At 41.8% G+C, this 18,684-nt stretch overlaps 1 protein-coding gene across 5 annotated transcripts in view; it reads right to left on the reverse strand.

Annotated features, from left to right (window-relative positions):
• Nucleotides 1-16,669, reverse strand: part of PLEKHM3 (pleckstrin homology domain containing M3) — a 178,263-nt gene extending 161,594 nt beyond the window's left edge. For 3 of the 5 annotated variants that reach the window (XM_038585575.1, XM_038585580.1, XM_038585579.1), the window contains exon 1: nt 16,509-16,613. The gene's annotated coding sequence lies outside the window, so the exon portion shown is untranslated. Of the gene's footprint in view, nt 1-15,900; nt 16,038-16,508 lie in introns of those variants that run through there. The other 2 variants (XM_038585578.1, XM_038585577.1) reach the window with 2 other exon arrangements.
• Between the last annotated feature and the right edge of the window lie 2,015 nt (nt 16,670-18,684).

An 18,684-nucleotide genomic window follows, 5' to 3' on the forward strand; every position in this document is an offset into this window, starting at 1 on the left:
AGATGACAAATTTTATTTATTTTTTTAAAGATTTTATTTATTTATTCATGAGAAACACACAGAGAGGCAGAGACACAGGCAGAGGGAGAGGGAGAAGCAGGCTCCATGCAGGGAGCCCGACGTGGGATTCAATCCCGGGTCTCCAGGATCACGCCCTGGGTTGAAGGCGGCGCTAAACCACTAAGCCACCCAGGCTGCCCAATGATAAATTTTATATGTTCTTTTTTTTTTTTTTTTTTACAACTTAAGATAACAAGAGGCAGAGAATAAGATTTTCTTGTGGGCAGTAGTTTCCTTGAAGATCTAGTCCAGCAAAGCGACTTCAACAAGTTACTAACCTCTTTAATTTCAGTTTTCTCATTTACAAAATCAGCAAACTAATAATACTTCTCTCTCAGGACAATTGAGAGAATGAAGTTAAGACAATACGTGGCATGGTTCCTGGCACACAATACATGACTAACCATGGCCTCAAAGCTCTTACCTCAATCTGCTCCACCACCTCTCCCCATGACTTCATATTCTCCTTCTTGCCACACTCCCTTCCATCTGGCCACACTGGCGTCTATGTGGATTCACAAACTTATAGGCATGTTCTCACCTTGGAGTCTTTGCATTGGCTGTTCCCTCAGAACCAACATGACCAACTCTCTCTTGAAGTGATTGTTCATGTCACCTTTCCACTGAGGCCTACCCTGACCATCCTATTTAAAATTATAGCATCTATCTCTTCAATGGACTTCTGGTTCCCTTTACTCTGCTTTCTTTAAAATAAACTTACAATTTTAAAAGTTTTATATTTATAAAATTATTGCAATGACAATAGAGTACCAACATACTCCACAATCAGTTTCCTCTATGTGACATTTTACATTAGTATGGCACATTTGTCACAATTATGAACCAGTATTAATACATTACTATTAACTAAAGTTCATACTTTATTGAGATTTCCTCAATTTTTTCTAATATCCTTTTTCTGTCTCAAAATTCTATCCAAGACATCACATGACATTTAATTGTCATATCTCCTTAACCTCCTCTTGGCTATGAGTTTCTCAGACTACTTGTTTTTGACGACCTTGACAATTTTGAGGAGTACTACCCAGGTATTTCATAGATTGTCCCTCAGCGGGGGTTTGCTTAATGTTTTTCTCATGATTAGATTAGAGCTATATGTTTGGGGGGGGGCGGACCACAGAGGCAAAGTGCCATTCTCATCACATCATATCAAGGGTAGGTACTTATCAATGTGACTTACACTGTTTATGCTAACTTTGATCACCTGGCTTGACCCTTTCTCCTTATGAAAGGAAAGAGTCAAGAATTTAGAAGAAATTACTATCTTTTAAAGCACCACTTAATTTACTTATTTATTTAATGTTTAATGTTTCTACCTAATATAAGCTCCTCAAGGGCAGGAATTTATGCTTGCTTTGTTCACTAAGGTATCCCAAGTGCACAGAATAGTGTCTAACTTGCTAAAATAAACAAACAAATATTTAAAAAATTAAAAATTAAAAAAAAGGTACTAATTATTCATGTGTTTATTGAAGGCCTTGTTATTCGTTTACATGACATTCATGGCCTTTCATGACCCATCCACCTCTCTGATTTGTAGATTCTCGCCATCATTCACCGTGCCGTATTACTCCTCCATGCTTTGTTCCAAGTTGGGGAGTCTTTCCCAATGGCTCAGGCCCTCTCTTAGCACCATGGGTTTGCCACATTGCACTGAAATGATCGACGATCTCTACCCATGTATCTGACTCTACACTCTAAGTGACTGGACACCAGGCAGGATGCCTTACTTAAAACATCCTACACAATCTTTATGTCTTCATCCTTTGGGGCTTCATTTTTAACCTCATTCTTTTTAGAACTTCATCTTTTCCCTAGGATATATATGCCTCAAATTCACTACAATGTAAGGATCTAATGCCAAGTTTAGTCTCTATAAATAAACACTTCTTCTCAGCTTTCCTCATTTTGTTTCAAAATTAATTAATCAGAAATAACAATGGCATATTCAGACAGGTCGAAATATGAAGATTATGCTCCTTTGACAAAGTGAACTAAATAAAATGAGTGAGTAGGTCAGTGTGGTTTGCCTCAGCACAAACTGGAAATTAGGAGCTAATTAGAACTGTGTTCTAAATCTGGCTCAAACACACACACACACACACACACACACACACACACACGGGCTGGGTGGCCTCCAGCAAACCATTTAACCTCTGGGTGCTTTACTCAGCTACCTGTATCCAATAAAGTTGCTAACATCAAATTGCTATGCCTGTGTATCATTCACTAGGTAGCTGTTCCAACATGTCTTTAAAAAATGTAAACTACTATATAATTATGGAGCACTCCACTGGACCTCACCCATTCAACAACCACATGCTCTTAGGCTATACCTTCAAAGATTTGTCAGCCCCACAAAGGCAAAGTCAGCAACCAACTACTTATGCTACTTTTCAGCCAAACCCCATGATCTATAGATATTTTATTTTTATACAAAATATCCTTTCTATAAAAAGGGTTATTTCTCTTACTTAACAGATTGACAAACTGAGATCCATTTGTCCGTGCAGTAGTAAAAGTTCAACCCAAAGAATCTGCATGCATCAAAACATAACAGGATGGAGAATCAGTGTATTGCTATTTTCTAACAAGGAAATCTGCTGTTTACATGCTCATTAGGCAACGCTAATTAACAGGATGAATACAGCCGTCCTCCCACACTGAAGAAGAAGCAGATATGAGCAATAATACCAGCCCAGCCCACACAAAGGTGTCATGTTCTCCCAAGCTGGATGGTACAAGTGCTGACTTCCTCCCACTTGACTAAATGGCTTGTAATCAGAATTTAATGAGTGCTGAGAGGGTGTCTGAGGCCAGGTAATTTTAGAAGCAGCTGGACTAGGGAGAAAAAGGCAATGCTGAAGACACATAGAGTGAACTGTTTCTGCCAATCCATTTTCAAACATGAGGATGAAGAGGGATTACCAGGACAGTTGCACATGTGGCTCTCATGTGTTCTTCCCTTTGGTTAAGGCTGAGGCTGACTGAAAATTTTCTAAGTTATATAATGTAAAGAATTGACCAGAAAAGGATCTGACCCTACTAAGATGACCTTTCTGGACCATAAGGCTACAAGAGATATGACTTGTTTGTGGTGCTTTGATATAGACAATGTAGGCATTTGGATGGAGCACAGGCAAGCCACAGAATGCAGATAAGGAGACGGTGCTGGTGTGGACCTCATAAGGAGTTCAGGCGTCTTCCAGAGGAAAAGGACAGCCAGAAATACAGATGGAATCCCATTTCATAGGCCTAGTAGGAACACTAGATAGCCATATTGTATACAAGTTTTAATAAATATCTATTGCTATGTAACACATTAGAGGAATAACATTTAAAAAAATAAGTATAGTGTTTTCCCAGTTCTAAAAGCAATATTCATAGAAACTCTGGAAAACTCTGACAGATACGGCAAAGAAAATCAGAATCAGTCATGATCTCATAATTCAGAGAAAACAAATCAATAGTTAGGTGTGTTTTGTCCAGTAATTAACTGGAATCAGATCATATAGACAATTTGGGCACACTGTTTATACGTATGCTCAAAAAGCAAGTAACACTAACCTTAAAAAAATCTCAAGCAATGTTCCAGAATGGGTTGGGCCCACTTACACAAGGGTCCACTCAATTAAGCCTTCTTTCTAGAGCTCTCTAGAGACTTACTCAGTACACAATCACTAGGTTCTTCCAAGGCCTGACTCTCTTTAATGCTGTCAACCAGCCCTTCCTCAAACAGCTCCAGGGCTTCATAGACATCACACATTCTCACCCTTCTCATTTCTACTCTCTCATTGTGGGTCCCCTCACCAAATGCAGGCATTGCCTAAGCTCTCTTCTCTAACTATAGCTACATGTTCTCCTGAGGTCCATTTATCCACACTGTGGCTTCAATAATCATTTCTATGTTCATACCTTCCAAATGTCCACTGTCAGTCTCAATCTCAAGAGATCTCAATCAAGAGATCAGGTCTTAGGTTCCCAACTATTCATAAGACTTTTCTACCTGGCTTATCTCATGATAAAATTAAGCTCATCTTGTCTAAAATCACAGTTATTCATTCGATAAATATCTGCTGAATGCTCACCATGGGCTGGGCACTGTTCCAGGCCCTGGAGGGACAGGAGCAAATCAAATCCTTCAGGGCCACTTCTGTTGACAAAAGGTCCCACTTGCTCACCTGACACCAAACCTTTCACAACCTTGGCCCAGCCTGCCTGTCCAGCTGCTCATTTCTTTTCCATGATATACTCTTTTCCTCCAAACTGCAATGCTATAGCTCAAATTTTGTTTTCTCAACTCCAAAACTTTACTTAAACACAGTTAATTTTGAGGTTCCCTCTCCCTCTCTCTACCTATGAAATCCTACCCACTCTATAAGCTGGAATGCTGCTTCTTCCACAAGCTTTAATACTTGATCTTAAAACAGTGCACTCTTTTCTTTAAAATGTCCATAGAATGTCTTTGGTACTTTCCCCACAACATAAATTGCATGTTGCCTGTTCTTTCTGAAATGATGATGACAATAATAATTATAACTTATCAAAAGCCCATACTGTGCCAGGTACACTGCTTGGTATTATATATCTCTAAGCCTCACAATGTATGAGTATTATTACTTCCATTTTACAGACAGAAAACAGAAGCTCAGAAATAATTTGCCTGAGGTCACAAAGCTCCCTGACTGAACTTACAGCAACTTGAGAGTGGTGATTTTAACCTATTTCATTTTTATAATCCCCCACTGGGCCTAGAACTATGGCTAGTACACAATAGATGCTCAGTAAATGTTTGTTGAATGAACAACTGAATAAAGAGTAAATTTTCAAAGCACTGACATCTGTAAATATAAATACCACTCTGACTCTCTGGCAGAAAAAAAGTACATCTGAATTTATTATAAGCTCATTTAAGTAAAATCTGACAAAACATGTGTTGACTTGAGCTTTTAAGATTTTCCTGGGTAGAGAAGGCTTCTAAGCTATAGAAACCAGGTTTAAAAATAACATGGCAAAGGTCAGGCAGCAAAGACCTCACTCAGACCTCTTCTAGAAACAAAAGCACCTATGCAGCACTAGGGAATTGTTTTGTGAACCACTCCAAATCAGTAGTTGGGCTGGTCTCATTTTCCACTGACTTAGTGCTCAACCTCTTTCTAATACCAGTAAAGAGATGTTCCCTTTGAAATACACCAGGCAATCAGTTTAAAGCATTTTTCAGTACATCTCTGTGCTTACTTATTGTTTGCCACTTGCAAAATCTTTGAGACATTTGATGCTCCAAGATGTTTTCCCAGAAACTAAACTAAATATAAGCACGGCACTTCAAATCTCAGATGGTTTTGCTGTGGAAGGCAGTCATGTTACTCTGCCACTATGTCAACCACTGGACTGGAAAGCCAAGGCTCCTGATTGGGAATCCCATCTCATAAAATCACCAGAGTTCTAGTATGTCCCACTTTTAGAAACCAAACAGACACAAATTTCAGTTATGTAAGTGTCTAAAAATGCAGACTCAATGTTTTCCACTTCCCTTTACCTCCACGGCAAGAATAGAGGTTAAAAAAACAAACAAAATACCCATTCAAATTATCTAGGACTGAGGTGAAATAGGCAAAAACTTCCATTATAAAAATCACATCCTGCTACAGTCAGCCTCCAACTGCAATGGAACTTACTGGTCCACGTGGGTGCCACCTGTCTCTCCAGCTGGCAGAAGCTTGAATGTGACAGATCACAACAATGAAGGTAACAACCATCAGGGAGGTTCACTGAGATCCAGATATGCAAGATACCCAAAAGGAACCAGGAAAGGGGCTTTAAAGATGTCATCAACTCCTGTAACCATTTGGCTTTACTGAAAATAAGCATTTTCATATGCACAGTTTAGAGAATGATTTATAAAGCGCTTGATAATCTTCTTGATAAAAACTAGTAGTAAACAGAGAGAAGTAATAGCTAGATTATTTCAAAGATGATGAACAAGAAACCAAGATGACTCATCTTTTGTCAGTTGAAGGCCCTATGAGGAACAAAAAAGGTTCCTGAACCCCTGTCTACCCTGGGTCTACCAAGTTTAATTACTTTTTAAGTCACCTTAAATCACTCAGGGGCCCTGATGTTAGAAGAACCATACACTGTAAGTAGACTGAATCCAACAATTAGCTACCCAGTTGTGAGTTAGTTCAAAGGGCAGATGTGTGACAATGAGAACACAAATTTCTGAGACCAAAAAGGGTTAATGTCCCAGGACTGCCTTCTAAGCTGAATGACTACAAGCAAGTCAGGCTGACTCAGGACTTGCAGGCCCTCCTTAACTGCAAAATGGAAATCTTCCAGTGCCTGCTCCCATCTACCTTAGAGAATTGTAAAGCACAAATGTGGATAATGTATGTGAAAGCTCTTTGTAAAATCTAAAGTAATTACTATTCCTATTAGAAGCTAACTGATTCCTAACCACACAGCCATTTATACTCAACAAGCATTTATAAGGATGGACTAAATAAACAAACACTATGTTAGAGGCTAGGAACACAAAACCAGAGCTTCTGCCCTAGACAAGCGTAACAACTAGTGAGGAAACAACATAAAACTGAGTGTAAACAATGCCTTAAGTATCCAAATAGGTACATAATAGGTACATAAATAACCATTATAATCAAGAGATAATAGTTGTAATGACCAAACACAATTAAATGACGTAACAATCTACACAGAAATGACTTCAGTTGGAAGAAACCAAAGACAAAGGAAACAATCAAAACAAAACCAATCATACCTGCTCTAGAAATGATACTGCTTCTGGCATAAAGCTGTCAGCCTATGGTAAAAGCTGGAAAGGCTCCACCAAAGGGTAAGCTCAAGTTAACCTAGCAATGGCTCAAATAGAAGGCACAAATGCAGAGCACTGTACATAAGCTGCTCAAGTCTTTCTCATCCACAGAAACATCACTGGCCAACAGAAGGCCTCTGCTGCGTGGCTGAGATATCATGGGAAATGAATAAATGCCTCACATCCTATTGACTTTTTTTAAATTTTTTTTTAAGATTTATTTATTTATATATTCATGATAGAGACAGAGACACAGGCAGAGGGAGAGGGAGAAGCAGGCTCCATGCCAGGAGCCCAACGCGGGACTCGATCCCAGGACTCCAGGATCACGCCCTAAAGGCAGGGGCCAAACCGCTGAACCACCCAGGGATTCCGCCCCCCCCCCCCCCCCATCCTATTGACTTTATTTCCTTAGGTCACTGCAGCTGATTAGCAGAAGGAAAAATACTTACAACTTTAACTTTCAAAACAATAATCAGCCTATGACTTAGCACATATTCACCAAACCAGTTCCTATGGGCATTTAGGGTGAATGTACATGAGAGATAATTAAATGATATTTTTTTTTCTCTGCTATAACTGAACCTGCGAAAAAGTGAGGCTGTGTCTTTGTTAAATGGCATCCTGAGAGTTATCAGACCCATGATAAGGTCTAAGTAAAAGATGACTCCTTATTTGAAAAGCTAGACACTCAGTGGTAATGAACTGCATCCGTGACCCCTCCCTCCTTTTTTGTCTTAATCTGTGACAACAACCTTGACTACCAAGCAGCCTCTTACTGACTTACTGATTCTGTCAGGAAACAAGCAGGGCTGGCAAAGGCAGACAAAACAGTCCATGACCTTCAAAGATAAGGATAAGGTAAGGTAAAAATAATAGGATGAGTCTTTGTTATTTTACCATGTACAACATGAAGGTCAGAAAAACCTCTATCATACAGAACAAAGGAAAAGTTTACAAAATGTGAAAGAGAACAATAGGAATACCTTCATCTCCAGTTCTGTATTTAAATTTCTTTTATTGTAGACTATTATCATGAGTCTGAAATGGATTTTTAGAAAATAACGGAGCAGCTTGTAAACATCCTGGAGCTCTGGTTGGTACATATTTAACTTTTTAAAAATATATATTTTTTATTTATTTATTTATTTATTTATTTATTTATTTATTTATTTATTTATTTATTTGAAATAGAGAAGGAGAAAACAAGCAGGGTGAGGGACTGAGGGAGAGGGACAAGCAGACTCCCCACTGAGTGCCGCACCCAACACAGAGCTCAATCCCAAGAGCCTAAGCCAAAGGCAGACGCTTAACCTACTGAGCCACACAGGTGCCCCTCTTCAGCTCTTTTGATTTGACATTAAGATGAAGGCATATGATAATTGGAACTCAAATAGCTGCTCATCATGCAAGACTACCAATACTAAACTCATTAAATGTCCTGCAAAGGGCTTATTTAATGTGGATGGACACATTTAAATGTGGAACCATGTATTTAGTAAAATGTTTAAAAACAAAATAAAGACAGTTCTTGTAACTCCTAAGCCAAGACCAAGATTAAGGGGTCACAGCTAATATTTCTGAGTACTTATTAAAGGACAGTCATTATTTGTGCCCTTTATCTGCATCATGTTGTTAAATCCTCACAACAATCCTATTGAAGTGCTATTATTACTACCACCTTACAGAAAAAGAAATTCAGATTTAAACAGATGAAGTTATGTGTCCAAAGTAATACAGCCAGTGAGTGGAAATAAGACTGTAAAATGCACATAAAGTCCTGTATGGAATTTAATGGCAAATTAATTGCCCTGAGATAATACAGTTAAAATTTTACACACAATTTGTGTCAAACATCAACTTTAAATTATTTATTATTAATAATTAATAACAATTACTTAAACCATTTATTTTTAAATCTTTGTTAGTCCCACAACTCAGAAAGTTCAATGCTAAATATCATCTTTACACCCAGGGAAACAGTTTATACTTAATTTACTCAAAAAAATCATGTCTGTAATACTTCTGTGTCATTGCAAATTCTCTAAGGGAATGGTGGCTGAGAGGTCCCAGAACAAACAGAGTAAAAAGCTGTTCTCTAACTAAATAGCTAACCTCAATTCTTTTAGTGACCTTGAACACATTCCTTGGAATGTCTGCAACGGTATAATAACTGTGACTTCGTTTAGGCTAAATAAGTGCTTTTGCAAATGTTGACATAGGCCTAATTGCCCAAACCTTTTACTAATGTTTCTCTAAGACATCATTTTTCATTTAGCCAATAAATAGAAACACTTGTAAAAATGTTTACTTAAAAAAAAAAAACCCTAATAAGTGTTTCTGTCAAAAGAATTAAAGAACTATTTTCAAATTAAATGTGACTATAGATAATTCCAACATATTTTAACTATTAAGGCATGCCCAAATAAAGCGCCTCCTTCTAAAACCAACTGAACTTTTTTGGGGGAAGGAATAGTGGTAAGAATATCAATGTACGTGGGGCTCAACCAAAATAACAAAGTTGACCCACAACCATCAGTCTTAAGTCTACTGAAAAATGGTAAGCCCAGGTTTCACATGACCACACTACCAGGAATCCATAGATATCATATCTAACATTTCAGTGAAGGACAATCACTTTGGGACCACAAGATCTGGAACCAGAAGACCTCAGTTTCAATGTTCCATGCCCTGCTACCAGAGGTGTGATTCTGGGCAAACCATTTGAACCTGAATTCCCGTTACCTTCACGCAGGTCAAGTAAGGATACCTGTCCTACGCTCTTCAAAAGTTGGCTTGGAGAGCAAGTCAAATGACATAATGCAGTGGCTTTGTGAATGCCAAAGCAGGGCACAGGATGCCGACAGGGGTGTGTGTGGTGCCAGGGAAAGGATTACCACATTCTCTCTGATCTCCTCCCATTATAAACCAACAAGCTGGTACAGAGAGCGGCGACAGCAATCAGTTTAGAAAGCTCTGAGATAGGCTTTATCCTAGTCACAGAACTACTGCACCGTTCAAGGCAGCCTGAGTTACTGTGCTTCTGCTTTTCTGGAGGTCTTAGAGTGGGAGATTCAATAGCGCAAGTGTATGACGATTCAAAAGGAGTATCTCTCCTCAATGAAGAAACACCAAGTGAGTAAAACCCTCCCTTGCCCTCCAAGTTCCTCTATAGCTAAAATACTTTCTCTTCCTTTTCAATTCCGAATTTCTAGAAGAAACTTGCTCTTTATGCTTTCTGACTACTTCTCACCAACCATTCATTTGCCCTTCAGAGACAATCTGGTTCTGCCCCAGCTGAAAATGCAGAGGCCAAAGGTCAGCAACCATTTCCTTGCTGCTAAACCCAGGAGACTTCATTGCATGTCCGACCTGACCCCTCAGCGGTGTCTGACCTACTGCACGCCCACTCTACATTGCTCTCATGAATATACTGACACAGCCTCTTCTGATGTTTCTCCTTTATCTCTGGATGCTTGGTTCAGTCCCCACTAAGAGCTCCCTTCTTATGCTCCTATCATAAATGCAGGCATTCCTCCATTTTCTCCATAACTTTCTTCTTTAGTCCCTCTTCTAGCTGAGTGACCTCCACTTTTGTGGCTTCCGCTGCAGTCCACATGGAAGATAAGAAATGGATGACTCCCTTGAGCTCTAGGCCCACAGATGCAACTGCCATTTGGATGTCTCCTAACTCCTAATATGCACAAACCCAGCCCCTCATCTCAGCCTCGTCCATATAGTGAAGGACACCATCATCATCTGCCCCAGAAAGTGAACACCACCCTTGACCCTTCTGGCTCCTTTACCCGCCGTCACTCCAAACAGCAAGTCATATTAATCCTACCTCTACCACATCTGTCCAATCGATCCATTCCTCTCTTTCTTTATTGTCTGAGTTCAGACACCACCACCCTCTTCCTTCTTTCAGTCTCTTCCTCACCCTCCTCTGATCCAGTCACCACACTGCAACTTAGTGGGCTTTCTAAAACAAAAACCCTGCTGTCTTCTGGGGAAACCATATACTCCTTAACATCGCCTTTAAGTGTTCATTGCCACCGCCTCTCCTGGGCTCATCTCTTGAATCTCCCTCTTTACCCCCATCCAACCCCCACCCCACAACACACTGGGGTACAACTTGGTTAATTTTAATTCAGCCTCTGGGTCTCTGCTGGAGGGAGTATCACTTCTTCCCTGGCCTCCCACATCCATTTTGATTGTCCCTCTTGCGTGTTCCCATAGCATCCTCACATGCTGTGTAAAATGGCCTGCTTACTTGTCTGACTCCCCGACTAGATCATAGGTTTTACCAAGGCAAAGACTATGCCTGTTTCATTCAAAGTTGTACTTCTGGCCCCAAGTACAAGAGCTACATGTCATGGTACAAAACAAGTACTACTTATTTGTTCAGTCAATGAATCAATGAATCCCTGATGGTAGAAGGGAAGTTGTTCTGGAAAAGCTAAAATGCGGATTCAAATGTATCAAGAACAAGTGGGAAAAGACCACTTAGTTAATTTCCTGAGGCATAAAAATCGCTGGTTACCTTTCTGATGTTTTCTAGCTAATAGTACATGTTCCCTGTTCTGTGACCAAAATATACATTTACAATCATATATACAAGCCACAAAGTAAAGTGAGTATTTAGTAATCTCCCCATTCGATAAATGTCCACAAGGAAACTGAATAATGCAGAACCAGGAAGCTTTAGTTTGTACTGAACATAATGGTTACACCAATCAAGATAACTGGACAAATAAATCTCTACTATTCTCACAGATAGGGCATATAATTGGAGAATACAATTTGAAACAGATAACTCAAATTAACAGTTAATGTGTATGAAAAACAAACAAAACGTTACTGAAAACAATATGCCCTGACATTTCAATACACGGCCTCTATAGTTTAACTTTGGTTTCTGCTCATAACTCATGTTGCCATCAAGGCTAAGTACACCCACAGACCAAATACAGTTCTTACCTTATTGTCAGTATGAAGGTAAATTATGTGGGCTTTTTATTGTCTGGCCGGTAATATCCACACTAGCCAATGAAGTAGAGCAAACAGAACATATGGAATTTGCTACTGGTGGTCATTTTTATCATAGTGTCGCTCAGTACTGAGTCCTCAATTGCACTAGAAGCTCTAAGCTAGAATATGGTTCAGCTACTTATGAACCAAATACAAAATCACTGTAAAAAAAAAAAAAAAAAAAAAGATTTAAAAAAAGCAATTCCTTGCTAGATGTCCCTCCACAAGGCTTCTTTTAAGGGATTAACATTCCTCATGAAGAAAATCACCATTTGGCTAGTGCCAATGGGGCAACAGACACTTTCTGGACATTTCTTGTAAGGTGTGAAAGAACAAAGCAAAATGGAAACAGGAAAGAGAACCAGTGGGGAAAATGAAAGAGTATCAGTGCTCTGGTTCTCCTGGAAGCTGTCTAGAGATGGAGAATCCTAAAAAATCTACCCCAATGATCTAATCTTTTCCAGGTTCCTGTTTAAAAAATCAGGTCTTCCAAAACAAGTAATTAAAGTAGTACCCATCTACCTGCCTGCTTTTAAATATATAATTATATAGCTTGACTTCATGTATTATGGGAAGGCTGCATACATGCTTAAACTGGAATAGATTATGTCAAGTATCTGATAAATATGCAATGAATATTAGCTTTGGGTGTTTTCTAATGCAAATGTCACCCGCCTGGGTCCAGCTTGGTTTTCCTAGCTAGAACGTGCAGACGTCTTTCTTTCTGCAAATGGTTACATATCCATCACAGTTCTTCATTTTCTACTTATATAATTAACCTAGGTCTATCACCCAAAGCCTAAAATCCATCAATCTATGAGAAAACAAAGCTACATTAAGCATTTGTGAACATTAACTTTAAAAATATTTCTAAGTTCCTTTGGATCGATTGCTAGAAGTATTAGGTCAAGAGGTAGGAGCATTAGTGAGGCTGTTCATATAGTCAGCCAATGAGATTTTCAGAAAGGTTATACCATTTGGTCACCCCTCATGGCATTTGAGAGTGTCTGCTCCACTGCACACTAATTAACGTGAAGAATTGAAATTTTTAACAATCTATGTAATTTAAGAGTTGGAAAAATGGGACCCTGCTGTTGTTCATTTTCATTTCTCTGGTTAATGAAAAGACAATGTATTTTCATGTCCATTATTCACTTAATTTTCTCTTCTATGGATAGTCTGTTCATGTCTTTTGCCCACTTTTCTGCTGGAGTCTGTATTGGTTTTCTACTGCTTTTTAACAAATTTCCACAAACTTATAAGCTTAAAGCCAACACCTATTTCTTATTTTCACAATTCTGAAGATCAGAAGTCTGGGTTAGCTTCACTGGGTTCCCTGTTCAGGGTCTCTCTCAAGAGGCTAAAATTAAGGTGTTGTCCACCAGGCTGGATTCTTATCTAAAGGCTCTGGTAAAGAACCCAGTTCTAAGCTCATTCAGGTTGTTGGCATAGTCCAGTTCCTAGATTGCGCCCCTAAATCTGAGGTTCCAGTTCCCATGCTGGGCTACCCTCAGCAATTCTTGGTATCCTGCATTCCTCAAGGCTCCCCCATTCCTTCCCAAGTATTGCCTCCATCTTCAAAACAGCAACATTATGTCAGTCCTCTTCAAGCTTCAAATCCTTTGGATTTCCCCAGCCGAGAAAGCTCTCCACTTTTATGGGTTCTGGTGATTAGATTACGGCCACTCAGATATTTTCTCCATTTTAAATTCAACTATGTCGTGTAACATAAGATAATCAAAAGAATAATATTTTGTCAACTTTCCAGGTTGCAAGGATTAGAGCATGCAATCTTGGTAGAGGGGCATTTTTAGAATTTTGCCTGCTATAGAGTCTTGGGTGTTATTTCTCACCATTTGTTCACGGTCTTTATGATAAATCTTTTTTTGTTTTGTTTAAAAAGATTTTTTTTATTTATTCATGAGAGACACAGAGAGAGAGAGAGAGAGAGAGAGAGGCAGAGACACAGGCAGAGGGAGAAGCAGGCTCCATGCAGGGAGCCCAACGTGGGGCTCGATTCTGGGTCTCCAGGATCATGCCCTGGGCTGAAGGCGGCGCTAAACCGCTAAGCCACCCAGGCTTCCCTCTTTATGATAAATCTTAATTGCATGAATTTACCAAATAAATCTTACTAATGACTGCAAGAAGTTGCATTTTCACAATGGCAAAGACCACTATGGAGGGGGTTGCTGTGCACCAATAAGAATTTTGAGGGGTGTCTGGGTGGCTCAGTCAGTTAAGCAACCAACTCTTGATTTTGGCTCAGGTCATGATTTCAGGGTTGTGAGACTAAGCCCTGCATTGCACCAGGAGTGGAGTCTACTTAAGATTCTCTCTCAGGGCACCTGGGTGGCTCAGTCAGTTAAGCATCTGCCTCCAGCTCAGTTCATGATCCCTGGGTCCTGTGGTGGAGCCCTACTGGGGCTCCCTGTTCAGCAAGATGCTTGCTTCTCCCTCTACTCCTCTCCACTGCTTGTGTGTGCATGCTCTCTCTCTCTCTCTCTCTCTCTCTCTCTCTCTGTCAAACGAATAAAATCATTTAAAAAAATTTTTTAATTAAAAAAAAAAGATTCTCTCCCTCTGCCCCTCCTTCACTTAAAAAAAAAAAAGAATTTTGAATACCTAACTTTGCCAACACTGATATTTTTTTTTATTTTAATTGTGGAAAAAAATTATTTAAGGGAAAAAGTACCTATAAAATTGGCCAGCTTAACCATTCTCAAGTGTACAGATCAGTAATAAGTACATTCACATTGTTGTGCGACCAATCTATAAAACTCTTCATCTTGCAAAACTGAAATGATACTCCTTTAACAAAACTCTTCATTTTGCCCCTCCCCCAGCTTCTGAAACCATCATTCTACTTTCAATACTGGCTTATTCTTATTATACGTATTTAAAAAAAAATCAATGAAATAGTTTATTAGGTATTTTTTTAGTAACCTCTATACCCAATGTGGGGCTTGAACTCATGACCCCAAGATCAAGATTCACACGCTGTCCAGGCTGAGCCAACCAGGTGTCCCTTATGTATTCATTAACAAACATGTATATAGCAATCGCTACATGCACTGTTCTTAACGCTTTAAAAATGCTAATTCATTTCGTCCTCATAACAAACCTCTAAGGTCAGAACTATTATTAAAATGCCCGTTCTACAGATTTCAGAAACGCAGCAGGTAACTTCCCAACGGTATACGATAGGAAGTAGCCACACAGGAACTGGAATCCAGGTATAGTCTAACTTTATAGTTCTTGTTATGAACCATGATATCGTGAAAATATTCATTTTAAAGACAAAACCCTAAGACATTTGACGTGCTTGATTCCAAAAACACTTCTCTATGTGCAATTTAATCTAATACTCTTGGGACAACCGGGTGGCTCAGGGGTTGAGCACCTGCCTTCAGCCCAGGGCGTGACCCTGGAGACCTGGGATCGAGTCCCACGTCAGGCTCCCTGCATGGAGCCTGCTTCTCCCTCTGCCTGGGTCTCTGCCTCTCTCTCTCTCTCTCTCTCTCTCTCTGTGTGTGTGTGTCTCTCATGAATAAATAAATAAAATCTTTAAAAATAATAATAATAATAATACTCTTCTACTAACTAAAAGACTATGTGAGGAAAGAGACACGTCTATACATAGCCCAATTTTTTGAGAAGGCATTTTCTTGAAGTTAATGTAATGAAAACCGCCCTGTATTTGGTAAGTACGACAATTAAAACTCACACGCAGTCTACTTATAATAAAATACCTTATGGATGAACACAAATCGCCATTCCCCGGGACTACTGAAATTAAAGTATTCAAGAAAAAAAAAAAAAGTGTTTCTCTTTTCCGAGGAGAAAAAAAAGGGGTGGGGGGGTACTTCCAAGTAAGTTTTCACCAGCGTAGCTCAATCTCGGCTTAACCCGTGAAATCCAAATCTGCCCTTCCTCGTAAGCTATAAATCTAGACCAACCTCAGGCCGTCACTCAACTGTATCTCAGTGGACACTTCTTTACTGAGTGGGTCTGAAATGTCCTTGTCCCGGTTCGTTCGGCTTAGCCATCCTCTCACAGGAGACCGAGTCGTGCTTGTCATCGGCCACACGGTACCGCTTCCAGGACGCGAGAAAGGACGGGAGGCCTCGGAGGCCAGCACCGCGGCCGGCCAGGAGCTCCGCAGCGGCGGGGGCGGGGGCGGGGGCGGGAGCCGGGGCGGGAGCCGGGCGCTCGGCGGGCTCGGGATTCCAGGGCCCGGCGAGCAGGGCGCCTCGGCGACGCACCCAACGGCAGCGGCTCCTCCAAGCCGCCTTCTGCCCGCACACCTGACGCACAAAAGCCAGCCGCCCGCGCACCCCCCCACCTCCCCGCACCCGTTACCCGCTGCGCCGTCCTGCGGCCCCAGCACGAAACCAAAACCAGAGCGCGGAACAAACAGCAAAATCATCGCCGCCCCAGGGGTGCCCCCGGCTCTCCGTCGTGTTGTCATCCGCACGCCCCTCCCCCCCGGCGCCCCCCCGGCGCCCCCCGGCGCCCGGGAGCCGGCAGACGCTCGGCGGGCCGGCGGCCGGGACTCCCCGCTCACCTGCGGGGCCCGCGGGCCCTCCCGGCCGGGGCTCGGCGCCGCCGCGAGGCCGCCTCACCGTGACAGCCCGTCCGGCCGCGACCCTCGCCGCCCCGCCGTCTGTTTACAAGCGCCCCTCGCGGTCCCGCTCGGAAATGCTTCCCCCCGGCCACCCGGGAAGCGAGACCCGGCGCACAAGGTTCCAGGCGGCGCGGACTCGGCCGCCCCCGGCCCCGCCCCGGCCCCGCCCCCGGCCCCGCCCCGCCCCCGCCCCCCGGCCCCGCCCCCCGCCGACCCGGGCAGGGCCCGGCCTCATCGCGGTGGCCCTCGGCTCGCTCCCTGTCGCTCGCGTCTTGGGAACAAAGGCGGGTGCCGCAGAGTCTCGGCCGCGCTCCTCCCAGCGCCCGAGTGGATGTCGGCAATTGGAACATTTCCCTTGGAGCAGATGCAGGATTGGGCCCATTTTTAGCAGCGCCCTGAGAAAATTACTCAGCTCAGTTTTTTCTGAAAATAGGACCATTGCACCCTGGAGGTGGCTTCTCATGGCAGGCTTGGAGCTGCGGAGAAAATCAATTTTCGCTGTCCTTTCATGTGGGAGACGGCGGGTTGAAGGGGGTGCCTGGAGGGGAGGTCTTCAACCCCCATCCCCATCCCCAGCACAGCAGAAAGCGGTGTGTGTGTGTGTGTGTGTGTGTGTGTGTGTGTGTGTGTGTGTGTGTGTGTTGTGTTCGCGTACACACACACTGGCCGCTGGATGCTCCTTAGTAAGGTGCCCCATCCCACCAAACCCACAGTGATATTGGCCCCATTGCAAGAGGGTACGCTGGTCTAGCTGGACCGGCCTTGCCTGAACTTTCCCTACCATAGCACGCTTCCTAACCATCTTCCCAGTGGACAATTACTCAGTTATTTATTTACCTATTTTATTGGTTTCTCCACCCCCACCCCTCTCACCTACAAACTCCTTGAGGGCAGGAGCTGTTTCTTCTCATGCACCAGGCACAAAATACCAGTGCCCGATGTATGTCTCTTTGAATGAATGAGTGAGTGAGAAGAAATGGATGCAAAAAAAAAAAAAAAAATTGTCAAAGGAGGCTAGAGAAAGCAGCATGAAAGGAATGGAAAATCTGATCCCCTTCCCTTTCCCTTAAAGATTAATGAGAAAATCTTTAACCATAGAATTTTTCTTAATATTTATTTATTTGAGAGACAGCAAAGCGTTCTCAGGAATAGGGGGAGGGGCAGAGGGAGAGGGAGGACCTTCAAGCAGACCCCCCCCAAGCTCAGGGGAGGAGGGGGAGCTGATCCTAGGACCCTGAGATCATGACCTGAGGCGAAAGCAAGAGTGGGATGCTGATTGAGCCAGCCAGATGCCCAACCCCGGAATTTTAAAAAAATATCTTTTTCCATTGATGTTCAAAGTTTATTTAAGTAAGTTAAAAAAACAAAAACCAAGATAGTGCAATTTGAGGTACATTTCTTGTTCCATAAACAGTGTTCTCTTTTGCCTTAGGACTTTTGTATAGTAGTTTCCTCTGATGAGATCTCTCACCCCTGCCCCATCACGTTAGCCTAACTCCCCGGCTCTTTAAAAAGTGGGTGCTATCACACCTCTCCTGGAAACCTCGGAGGGACTGAAACCTGTTCCTTTTATGCGGGAATTCAGTGTTCCTTTATAAATGCACTCATCACATTGTTACAAAGTCATCTAAATACTTGTCAGTCTTTCTAGGCCAGTGATTTTCAAGCTTCAGCATGTAACAATCTTCTAGAAAAGTGCTTCTCAAACCCAAATTTTCATGTATGAGGATCCTGTTTAAATGCAGATTCTGATTCAGGACATCTGTGGTGGGGTCTCTGCGCCTCTAAGGAGCTCCCAGGCGATGACATATTTTGAGAGTCAAGGCTCTTGGATACTTGTTAGAAATGCAAATTCCCGGGTCACACATCACAGATTTTTATTCTGAAAGTCTGTAACAGGGTCCTGAATTTTGTGATTTGCACAACTGCCTCAAAGTGCTTCCAATTATAGGTGATCAGGGGACTACCCTTTGAGAAACCTATACAGTTTTGTGACGTTTGAGGGCCAGGGCCTGTGCTTTGTCATTGTTTACCCACTCTGCATTAAGCACAGGGTCTGGCCCATAAAATGCATTATAAAGTCAAATTTACAGAATGTCTCAATTTATTCACTAAC

Source organism: Canis lupus, chromosome 37, assembly GCF_011100685.1.
Source record: "Canis lupus familiaris isolate Mischka breed German Shepherd chromosome 37, alternate assembly UU_Cfam_GSD_1.0, whole genome shotgun sequence".
In the NCBI taxonomy this organism is placed as follows: Eukaryota; Metazoa; Chordata; class Mammalia; order Carnivora; family Canidae; genus Canis; species Canis lupus.